Below are 12,075 nucleotides of genomic sequence, written 5' to 3'. Positions count from 1 at the left end.
TTGTAGATCCTAGAAAGTTGCTTGATGCCATGAGGCTAGTTTGAATCCTGCTTTTCATTTCTAATGGTTCAGACACTGGATGCGGGGGCCTGAAGGAGAAGCTGATGACTCACTTTTTCTGTTTGTCCAGTATGCTATTTTTGCATGCAGCTAAGTTTGCCAGAGAGAGAAAGGTCTTCTGGAGTCCCTCACTCCTAATGCATTTTAAATACTATACATAGAGAAGTAGAGAATCCAAGAGCTCCCTTCCCACACACTGGGTGTGCTCTCTAAAAGAAGAGGGATGTTGGAGTTTAGGTATGTGAGCCCTCCTCTTAGACTTGAGCTTTTAGGTTCAGGCTATTTCATTTAAGGCGTTACTACTGAGGCATAATATATACTATGAACAATTTCAGTCATGCCCGTGGATGTCCCTAGAATTATAGACAGATCAGAAATGGGACTGAGCTAAACTCTGATATAAACCTTTAATTTTACTTACAGAAAAATAGTAACTCAGAAAGGTTAAATGCCTAGACAGAATTTATGCAGTTAATGAATGATAGCATCCAGCCCTGATTTCAGACAAAGTCGCCATGGTGTTCTTTGAAAGGCCATAAAGAAATTGAAGCTCAGAAAGGAAAGTCAGTCGCTCTCAGTTACTTGGAGGAGAGGTGAGTTCTAACTCAGGAGGCTGGGCCTGGGAGGGCAGACGCTGGATCCAAGGAGAATGATTCTCCTTCTCCTTGTCTAGACTTTTAGGAGTCCAAATGATAGACAAAGATGAAAATAGCACCTGCCAAGTCAAGGGAGATCAGGACATAGGAAGAGAAGGAGTCAGGAATAATTCCCTTTCCTTAGGGGTCCCATGTGGGTGGAGTGGGCCTCTTAGATGAAGTTTTGATTTTATGGGACTGTTTATTTCCTTGTTTCTGCTCTTCAGCATTTAGCAAAGGGCCTATTGATTTTCATTATTTTTAATTTCAGCCTTACCTCAGCCTCAGCTGGACAATGCAGAGTTCATGGAAAGGGTTTTTTTTTGTTTTTTTTTTTCTGTCTGGGCCAGAGTGTTTGAAGATTGCTGCCCTCTGAGGCCAGCAGGATGGTGATAGTGGAACCAGAGAAGGAGGCAAAGCAAGAGAGGATCTGAAAACAAGGTCGGAGCTCCAGAACCAGGTGCTTCTTCCTCCAGGATATTCTCTTTCCAGTGCCGGCCTCAAAGGGATTGATTTTTATTTTTACTCCAAGTCCATTTAGGCCCTAGGTCAAAGGCCTCCTTTCTCATCAAGTCTCCACAATTTGCCATCGACCCCTTCAATGCTGTCTTCTGTCTTCTATAGCCCCTTAACTGGACGGTCACTCCTATGCTTGTAGTTTGGCTTGTATCCAAATTAGTTACGAATAGTTGTGTCCATCCCACAAGACTGTAATTCTTTCCATGGCAGGGAAAGCATCATTTTTACTTTAAACCAATCCTCTCCTGTAGCCCCTGCTCCAATAGACACCTGATAGACCCTGCTAGGTATCTATTACACACCTGCATCAAGTAACTAATTATATAGTAGTGTTTTCCACACTTTTATGATGACAAGCATTATGTGATAGAACTTGTTAAAAAATTTTTCTCAGATCCCACCCTGACCCTCTGTATCGGAATCTCCAGGGGCAAAAACTGGGAAGCTATTTTTTTTTTGTTTGTTTGTTTTTGAGACAGAGTCTCACTCTGTTGCCCAGGCTCGAGCCCTGTAGTCAGATCTTGGCTCACTGCAACCTCCATCTCCCAGGTTCATGCAATTCTCTGCCTCAGCTTCCTGAGTAGCTGGGATTACAGGTGCCCACCACCACACCTGGCTAATTTTTGTATTTTTAGTAGAGATAGGTTTTCACCATCTTGGCCAGGCTGGTCTTGAACTCCTGAATTCATGATCTACCCACCTCGGCTTCACAAAGTGCTGGATTACAGGCATTAGCCACGGCGCCCGGCCGGGAAGCTAAATTTTTAACCACAGTTGCAAGTGAATCTTCTCAGTGAAGTTTAAGGAACTCTCTTCTAGAAGGTAAGAACGAGAGATGGCTCTATGCTGGGGTGGCCTTTTTGTGTCGAATATGTTGGAGATGAGTATTGCGGAGTCAGAGGCTGCCAGAAGGACATATTATTACCAAACTGCTCATTCTTTCTGTTGCCCTGAAGTGAGCTACATGAAGCCCTGCAAAGTCGCTCAGGAAAGGCATAACATGTCTCTCCCGGCATCCTCATTTGCCCTTGCCATTGCTTTCAGAAACATGCCGTTTTTACAGTCTCTCAGTCCTTGTCTTCACTTCCTGGTCCCCCGAGTCTGTGTGTGATGCTCAAGTGAGAATGTCCTTGAATGTTCTTGATCTCGATGTGTCGGCCCCTCTCTGAAGCCTTCTGGCTGCTCCCCGCCCTCCCGGGCAATTCCACATGTGTGACCTCTACTTCTTCCCATTTCTCTCTCTCTCTCTGTTCTTTCCTTTTTTTTTTTTTTTTTTTTTACTAACTCCCCTCATCCTCCATGTCTCTGTTTTCCCCCTGTGCAATCAGTCCTGTGCAGAAAGTTTTTACTCGTGCAGTGGTTTCCCATTGCTCTAAAGTCCAAATTTCTAAATGAGGCCCTGTTCTGCCTGCCTGATTCAGACAGAGGCTTCTTTACAAGCAACAAAGATGGACTCGGTAAAAAGACAGATTATTGGAAAGGTTCTTGGGGATCTATAGAAGGAACAAGAAGCAGGAGGACCAGACTTAGGAATGGGTAATCAACAGGGGAGCTGATCATCGAAGATTGCAGCAGGGGTCACAACAGAAGCATGAGCTGGCTGCTGAGGCCTCCGCATTATTGGGCCACTGTCTCAGGATACAAACCCCATAATTAATTAACAACTGGATAAGCCCAATTCACGTGCCAGCTTCCTGTTGACCCAGGACAGGGTAGGAAGAGCTGCTTTTGCTTTTTCTTTTTAAGTTATAGACAGGAGCGTTTCACGAAGACTTCACTAAGAGGAGTTTCTCGAAAGGGAGAAAGTGGGGTAACAGAAAAAGAAGTTTGGTTGTCAAATAACTTAAAATTGATGTGTCGATGTGTCTTCTATGACAATGCTCCAGCCTTAAAAAAATGGAAGTGTTTGGAGAAAAATATAAATTACACAAAACTCAAAGGCTTTTAAAAAATTAATGTATTAGTCTGGTCTCATGCTGCTAAGAAAGACATATCTGAGACTGGGTAATTTATAAAGGAAAGAGGCTTAATGGACTCACAGTTCTATGTGGCTGGGAAAGCCTCACAATCATGTCAGAAGGCAAAGGAGAAGCAGAGCCATGTCTTGCATGGCAGCAGATAAGAGAAGTGCTGAACAAAATGGGGAAAAACCCCTTATAAAACCATCAGATCTCGTGAGACTTGTTCACTATCATGAAAACACTATGGGAGAAACCACTCCATGATTCAGTTATCTCCACTGAGCCATGCCCTGCATGGGGATTATTACAATTCAAGGTGAGATTTGGGTGGGGACACAGTCAAATCATATCAATTAATGCACCAAGTGGCCTTATGTTCCTCTCTTTCCCTCTTTTTGCTCTTCCTCCTCCCATTCCCTCTTTTTCTCTTCTCTCTCGTTGCCTCTTATTCTCCTTTCTCCCTCTCATTTTACTGGCAGTTATGTTCTTCTGCTCAGTATTAGGAAAGTTCCAGATGAACTCGGAGGAGGAAGTGGAAAAGTAAGATTCTAAATTGTGAGAAAGGAAATTGGGATGAGGTGTGTCCATGGGAGTTAATGAATTAAAACCACTGAGAGTTTATCATCTTACTTTAGCATTGATTTGGGGTTCCTCTTTTCAATCCATAGCACACAGGTGTTCATTTACAATAGGCCCTTAGAGTTTGAGGGTCCTTCTAACATTTAACTCATAAAATTCCCTGCAGATATTTCTCTGTAAGAAAATAATCTAGAAAAATTGGGGAAAAGGATTATACAGAAAAATGCTCATTTCAGCTTTATTTATAACAGCCTTCAAATTGGAAACCACCTAAATGGGATGAATATCTCCATGGTATGCTCACTTTATGGTATATTATGCTTACAAAGCATTTAAAACTTGGAAAATGTTTATTAAAAAGTGAAGTGAAAAAGTCAGTGCATAAAATATAATCACAATTACACAGAATAAGTTAAAAGAATAAAAACATATCAAGTGAGGAAGCACAGAAGTGAGACACAGCACTATTACAGGGATTGCTTTTAGATAATAGGATTCTTAGTGATTGATTTAAAAATATTTTGTTTGTCGACTTTTGCATTTCTTTGATTTTCAAAAATGTTCACATTGAGCACACTAAAACAAGATGTGTGTATTTCTTTACACCAGGATAAAATCAACTTTTGTTAACAACCAAAGGAGAGAATGTCCTTGCTTAAACATGGACCCACAGCTTCCAGTTTTCACGGGATCTTCTGAGATAGCTGCTGTCTTACTGAGGTCACCATAGTGTTCGTGTAACCAAATCCAGTAGGCACATCGTGCCCTCATTTTCCTCAACCCTCTAGCAGTATTTAATGTGGTTAATCAGTCTTTCTTGACACGCTATCATTTTTTCCTGGAAACCTGCTTGCTTCTGTTGCCACCCTTGACCCTTGCCTCCTTCTCAGTTCTTGTTCGTTTCTTCCTCTTGTACCAAAACTCTAAATGTTACACTCTCCTCCTAGTTACACTTGCTTTTGTCACCAAAGGCGTCCCATCTGCTCCCCTCTATATTCAGACACCTTTTTGGTTTATGGATCTGCCCTTCTCTCCCTTGTAATCACTTGTCTAGCTGCTTCCTTGACGTCCTTGTTTGGATGTCCCCAAAATATTTCAAACTTATATCCAAAATGAAATTCTTCAAGGTAAGTCTATGACATAGAGACTAAATGAAGGTCCATGTGTCAAGTGATGTAGTAAACATTGGTGTAATATAATTTTCTTATTTTTTCAATTTAAAAATGTGTGAAAATAGAAACTCTAATAGTTTCTTCCTGAATCTCAATGGATCATATTGCTTACTCCTTAAAATACAAATTACCTTCTTAAAGACCAGTGTTTGCATTGCCAAAATCGGAGACAAAAATTCCAGGCTCTAATAAGACTTGCAAAATAAAAGGATTTTTCTACCGTCACTTTATTTTATATCTTATGCAATGTGAAGCAACATTTATATAGTACTCACATTATTTACAATCCCCTGTATATGATGCTATTTAGGTAAGGTCCTAGGCCATTTGAACACCACTCATCCGCTCCCACACCAATGTTTATAGGAGAAGGACACAGGAAGTTTTGACTGCAACCAACGACTACATTAAAATATTTTGGGGTTAAAAAAATCATTCCAGTGAGCAATGAACAGAATTATTTTCTCATTGGATTGAGTTCAATGAAAGGAGCCCCCCATGATTTTTTTTTAACCAATTAAACATGACAACATAATTTTTGGACAGGTTTTTGTTACAGGGACTTTGTGACATACCTATTCAAGTTCTAGAGGTTTGCACTATGTCTTCAAGGAGCTAAAACTATCTTGATGTATTTGTTAATTACATGTTTCTATTTCTTCCAAAAAAAAGGAAAACATAATTACATGCTGAGTGTTGTTCAGCTTTGGGATTCTAAAAAGGTAATTTGAACCAGATTCCAGATTTCTGTAGTCTCTTGTTACTCAAAATGTGTTGCATCAACTAGAAACATTGGCTTCACCTGGGGCTGTATTAGAAATCACATTCTCAGGCTCCACCCAGACCTGACGAATCAGAACCCACATTTTGAACAAGATCCCTACGTGACTTGCTTGCACACTAAACTCTGAGAAGCTGTGATCTAGAAGCGTAAGCCTTTTGACTTCTTAAAATCTAGCTTCATATTGCTATCATTAACTCAAATTCTATGTATTATGATTCTGACTACAATCATAGTAGCTTTTACTTAATAAAACATCAGACTGAGCGCAGTGTAATCCTAAGCCCTTTAAGAGTCCAAGGTGGGCGGATCATCAGGTCAAGAGATCAAGGCCATCCTGGCCAAGATGGTGAAACCCCATCTCTACTAAAAGTACAAAAATTACCTGGGCGTGCTGGCACACGCCTGTATTCTCAGCTACTTGGGAGGCTAAGGCAGGAGAATTGCATGAACCCGGGAGGCGGGGGTTGCAGTGAACCAAGATCACGTCACTGCACTTCAGCCTGGCAACAGAGTGAGACTCCATCTCAAAAAAAAACAAAAACAAAAACAAAAAAACATAAGCTTAGAAATTAATAAATTCAGTAGAAAGAAAAATTATTTAAAATTAGAAAAAAGGTTTGAACAGATATTTCACTGAAGAAAACATATGATGGCAAAAGCAAGTGAAAATATGTACATCATTAGTCATTAGGTGAATGCAAATTAAAACAAAAATAAGATGACACTCCACAACTATTAGAATTGCAATAATAATACTATTAACCACAACAATAATACCTAACAATATTAAGAGATATTGAGGTTGTAGACTCTCTACTAGTCTAGTACTCTCATACATTGCAGGTGAAATTGCAAAATTGTATAGTCACTTTGGAAAACAGTTTGGCAGTTTCTTTTTTTAAAACTTTTATTTTAGGTTCGGGATTACGTGTGTAGGTTTATTGTATAGATAGACTTATGTCGTGGGGGTTTCTTGTGCAGATTATTTCATCACCCAGGTACTAAGTCTAGTACACAGTAGTCATTTTATCTGATCCTCTCCCTACTCCTACCCTACACCCTCAAGTGGAACCCGGTGTCTGTTCCCTTCTTTGTGTCCATGTGTTCTCATCATTTAACTCCCACTTATAAGTAAGAACATACTGTATTTGGCTTTCTATTCTTGCATTTGTTTGCTAAGGATAATAGCTTCTAGAGCCTCTAGCTCCATCCATGTTCCTGCAAAGGACATGATCTCATTCTTTTTTTATGACTGCATAGTATTCCATGTTGTGTGTGTCTATGTGTGTGTGTGTGTGTGTGTGTGTATAAATGTGGTGTATATATATATATACATACCACATTTTCTTTATCCAGTCTACCAATGATAGGTATGTAGGTTGATTCCATGTTGCTATTGTGCATAGTGCTGCAATGAACATACATATGTTCTTTTCAATAGAATGATTTATATTCTTTTGGGTATATACCCAGTAATGGGATTGCTGGGTGGAATGTTCTGTTTTTAGCTCTTTGAGGAATTACCACACTGCTTTCCACAATGGTTGAGCAAATTTACACACCCACCAGCCATATATATGTGTTTGCTTTTCTGCATAACCTTGCCAGCTTCTGTCATTTTTTGACCTTTTAATTTTTTTGAGACAGAGTCTCACTCTGTCACCCAGGCTAGAGTACAGTGGCATGATCTTGGCTCACTGCAAGCTCTGCCTCCCAGGTTCAAGCGATTCTCATGCCTCAGCCTCCTGAGTAGCTGGGATTACAGGCACATGCCACCATGCCCTGCTAATTTTTGTATTTTTAGTAGAGATGGGTTTCACCAAATTGGCCGGGCTGGTCTCGAACTCCTGACCTCAGATGATCCATCCAGCTCGGCCTCCCAAAGTGCTGGGATTATAGGCATAAGCCACTGCTCCTGGCCCTTGACTTTTTAATAATATAGTTTGGTAATTTCTTATAAATGTAAACTCATGCTCATCATATGATTCCACAATCCTACTCATAGGTATTTATTCAAGCGAAGTGAATTTATGTCATACAAAAGCTCATAAATGTTTATAGCAGTTTCATTGGTAGTCACAGAAACATGAAAACAACCCAAATGTTCTTTGACTAATGCATGAACAAACACTGGTGTATCCATATAATACAATGCTATAGGACTATAAAAAAGAACAAATTACAGATATACACAAAAATGTGGAGGAATTCACAATACATTACACATTATACTAAATGAATAAAGCTACACATTTGTATGACATTCTGGAAAAGATAACACTATGGGCATAAAGAGCTGACAGTAGTTGCCAGAGATTCAGGATAGGTGGAGATGGCGTATTTGAACATAAAGAAATAGTCTTTGTTGTGTATCACTGGAGTTACTCTGTATCCTGATTGAGAAAGTAGCTACATGACTCTAGGCATTTGCCAAACCTCATAAAACAGTCTGGGTGCAGTGGCTCATGCCTGTGATCCCAGCACTTTGGGAGACTGAGGTGGGAGGATTCCTTGAGCCCAGTTAGAAATCATCTTATGCAACATAACAAGACCTTATCCCAGCTAAAATACAAACAAACAAACAAACAAACAAAAAATTAGCCAGCCATGGCTAACTATGATTGGCACACCCCTGTAGTCCAAGCTACATAGGAAGCTAAGTCAAGAGAATCACTTGAGCCCAGGAGTGTGAGACTATAGCGAGCCATGATTGTGGCCACTACACTCCAGCTTGAGCAACAGAGTGAGATCCTGTTTCAAACAAATAAACAAAAACTGTGTATCAGAAAAAGGAGGCTGGGCATGGTGGCTCACGCCTGTAATCCCAGCACTTAGGGAAGGTGAGGATGGAGGATGGTTAGAGCATAGGAGTTTGAGACCAGCCTGGGCAACATGGGGAAACCCTGTCTCTACAAAAAATGCAAAATTAGCCAGGCATAAAGGCACACACCTGTTAGTCCCAACTACTGGGGTGGGAGAATGGCTTGAGCCCAGGAGGTGGAGGTTGCAGTGAGCTGAGAACATGCCATTGTATTCCAGTCCCAGTGACAAAGAAAGACCCTGCCTCAAGAAGAATAAGGAAGAAGAAGGAAGAGAAGAAGGAAGAGAAGAAGAAGGAGAAGAAGGAGGAGGAGGAGGAGAAGGAGAAAAAGAAGGAGGAGGAGGAGGAGGAGGAAGAGGAAGAGGAGAGGAAGAGGACACTTTAATGTATGTAAACTAAAAGTAAATTTACAGGAATCATTTATTATTTGCAGTGCATGCTCTTTATTCTTGAGCCAAAGAGACATAGCTTAAGCAAAGGTTTGATCAGTGATGTCACATAATGGCAATTGTGACTGCAAGTTCGTGTCCCTTTATCCCTTATCACCCTTCCAACCACATCGCTGTGATTGAGTACAGACTGCATCCTTTGTTTGTTTTCATCCTCCCCCTTTGATTACTCTCTCTTTCCTGAGCTGTAGTCTCCTTCCCTGTAAATAAAGTATGACCTGTATAACACAAAAGGAAATGGAAGCATAAAAATTTGCATACTGTAATTAAACTGCTGTATCATGAGCTTTCTTTCTTTGGTTATGTTGGAATGAAAACAAAGGTATACCTCTGAATCAGAGTTTGGAGTGTTATCCCTGGAAACTGTAATGAATAAAATAGGCCAGGAAGCCTTGTGTGCCTTACAACCTTAATGCAGCCATGTGCTGTACTGTTTATGGGTAAAGCACCTGGCACCACAGTCCTTCCTGGACTGGCCTTTATCTCAGGTAAGTGGGGCCTTTCCGGTTGAATCTCTTCCAGACAGGTGTGCAGGCAAAGATGATAGCCTGGCCCATGGCTGAATGGTTGCTTCTCATCCATGGAATTCATTTTCATATTTGAAATGCTGCATAATGTGGTAAATAAAGCACTAAACTGGAAATCCAGGATATACAGTTTGTGAGGACTTGCCGACTGCACTTACATGATCATCTTAACAGCTTAATGCTTGAATTAATTCAATCAGTATAATGGTTGGTAATTTGTAATAAAAATTCTGACAACTTATACACGGTTTAAATTTATCAAGTGCTTTTATGCAGTTTAACTCTTTTAATCTTCAGGTTCAGATGGGGAAAAAACAACCTGACTGAGTGAGGTTTGGTGTCCTGTTTCTTATAGAACAATTACCTCATCTTTCCCTCCATATTCATCCTGTGAAGACACTGTAAGTAACAAAGCAGATTTGATCTTGGACCTTTCACGATCCTGAATCATAACATTCAAGACCTTTTTCTTTTTCATACTTAGTATTTTTTTAAGATTATAGATGAAGGTAAAGGTCACTCAGCCTGTTAATTGCGTCTTTAGAAAATTGAGCCATAAGCTTGTAAAACATAACTCCATGAAATTGGAATGTGTTGATGCTCATGACATGTATATAAGGGGATGAATTGCTTCATAGATATAGTGACAGGTGAGGGAGAATAAATAGAGGCCGTTTATGAGGTACTTTGAATTCTTTAGGGTCAATAAAATGATTACAAAGTCACATTGGTCAATGAGACATAAAAAGAAACTAAAAATAAAATGGGGCACAATTACAGTTTGGGTGATGGGTTAAAGTCTAAGTTAGGCATATTGGAGTGGAAAAAATTAAAATGATTGATTAATCATAAAGCTAAATTAGAAATGTAGTTGTGAACTTCATGACCTTATATAGAAGTCATTTTTTTTTCAGTTCTTTCTGTCTTTCTGTCTGTCCCCCAGTGCTTATGGACAGTGAGTGGCCACATCTTATGCCCTAATACTATTTAGTTCTTGAACTACAGAGAACCAAGGCACCTTGGAGAACAATTGATTCCATGTCTTGGGTGTCTTGGGATGACGCAAAATTTGGATAGATTATGAGCTGGAGTGGCTGCCAGAAAACAAGGAAATTGTGGCAATGTGTAGAGCTGTACTGAAAGGACAAACAAGATAGCTTAACAAGACCCCCACTAGTCAAGCTGCAACAATTTGAGCATCCAAAGAAAGAAACTATAACTAGTTGGAATGAATTGAGTCTATAAGAAAGCCATGACATTCAACGAACAAATAAGTTCATTAAAATGTATGAGATGATAATTATGCTACAAAAAAGGGTGAATGCAATTTTCCAATTAAGTTAAATTAGTAGGGGACTATTGGTATATATGTTTTGTTTCTCCAAGTACATGTTTATAGGTATTAATAAGTTGGTTTTTGGCTGGATGTGGTGGCTTACGCCTGTAATCCCAGCACTTTGGGAGGTTGAGGCGGGCGGATCACGAGGTCAGGAGATCGAGATCATCCTGGCTAACACGGTGAAACCCCATCTCTACTAAAAATACAAAAAATATTAGCCGGCCGTGGTGGCGGGCACCTGTAGTCCCAGCTACTTGGGAGGCTGAGGCAGGAGAATGGCATGAACCCGGGTGGTGGAGCTTGCCATGAGCCAAGATTGTGCCACTGCATTCCAGTCTGGGCGACAGAGCCAGACTCCATATAAAAAAAAAAAAAAGTTGGTTTTTTGTTTTATTTTGTTTTTTACTTACCTCTGTGCATACTAGGGAAGGAGAAGCAAAAAGCATCTGAAAGGAGGTAGAAATTACACTAAGAACAGCTAGGGACCATCACCTCAAGGAGCCATAGACAAGAATCAGGTGGATAGAGTGTAAATGGGTTTGCTACATGATGGACTGGTCAAAATTTAGGATGAAGACTGACAGATCAACTTAGCCTTGTATCTCCTAGCAAATAAAACCTATGGAAGACTCAAACAATTTTACAGAGATACAAAAGTTACACAATGACTTAAGTTATACATTGAGGCTAAACATCATATATTAGTTAGCTAGGGTTGCTGTATCAAAAATACCACACAGTGGGCAGTTTAAAAAATTGAAATTGATTTTCTCCACTTCTGGAGGCGGGAAATCTGAGATCAAAGTGTCAGCAAGGTTGGTTCCTTCTGGGGGCTATGAGGAAGGATGTGTTTCAAGTGTCTCTCCTTGGCTTGTAGGTTGCCTTGGCCTCCCTTTGTCTTCACAGAGATTGCCCTCTGTACATGTCTGTGTTCAAATTTTCTTTTCTTATAAAGACACTAGTCATTAGACTAGGGCCCATCTTAATGATATTATATAATTTAATTACTTCTTTAAAGATTCTATTTCAAATTATGGTTATGTTCTGAAGTACTGGGGATTATAACTTCAAATACGGATTTTGGGAGGACATCAGTCAGCCCATAACATACCCCATGACACCCATGTAGTGAAGAAAGAGAGAGAGAGAGAGACACCAGGTTGGACAAAAAAGCATGGCTATGAACATTCTCATTGGCACAATCTGTCGATCTTCATCGTAAGAGAAAC

At 40.1% G+C, this 12,075-nt stretch overlaps 1 long non-coding RNA gene across 5 annotated transcripts in view; it reads left to right on the top strand.

Moving 5' to 3' along the window:
• Positions 1–12,075, top strand: part of LOC126955538 (uncharacterized) — a 656,849-nt gene that overhangs the window by 619,542 nt on the left and 25,232 nt on the right. For 4 of the 5 annotated variants that reach the window (XR_007725954.1, XR_007725955.1, XR_007725957.1 and 1 more), the window contains 2 exons: positions 8,750–8,917; positions 9,805–9,908. This is a non-coding gene — a long non-coding RNA (uncharacterized LOC126955538). Of the gene's footprint in view, positions 1–8,749; positions 8,918–9,804; positions 9,909–12,075 lie in introns of those variants that run through there. The other variant, XR_007725956.1, reaches the window with a different exon arrangement.

This window comes from Macaca thibetana, chromosome 5 (genome assembly GCF_024542745.1).
Source record: "Macaca thibetana thibetana isolate TM-01 chromosome 5, ASM2454274v1, whole genome shotgun sequence".
Taxonomy (NCBI): domain Eukaryota; kingdom Metazoa; phylum Chordata; class Mammalia; order Primates; family Cercopithecidae; genus Macaca; species Macaca thibetana.
Note: the sequence above shows the minus strand (reverse complement) of the source record. Positions and strands in the feature narration are given on the sequence as shown.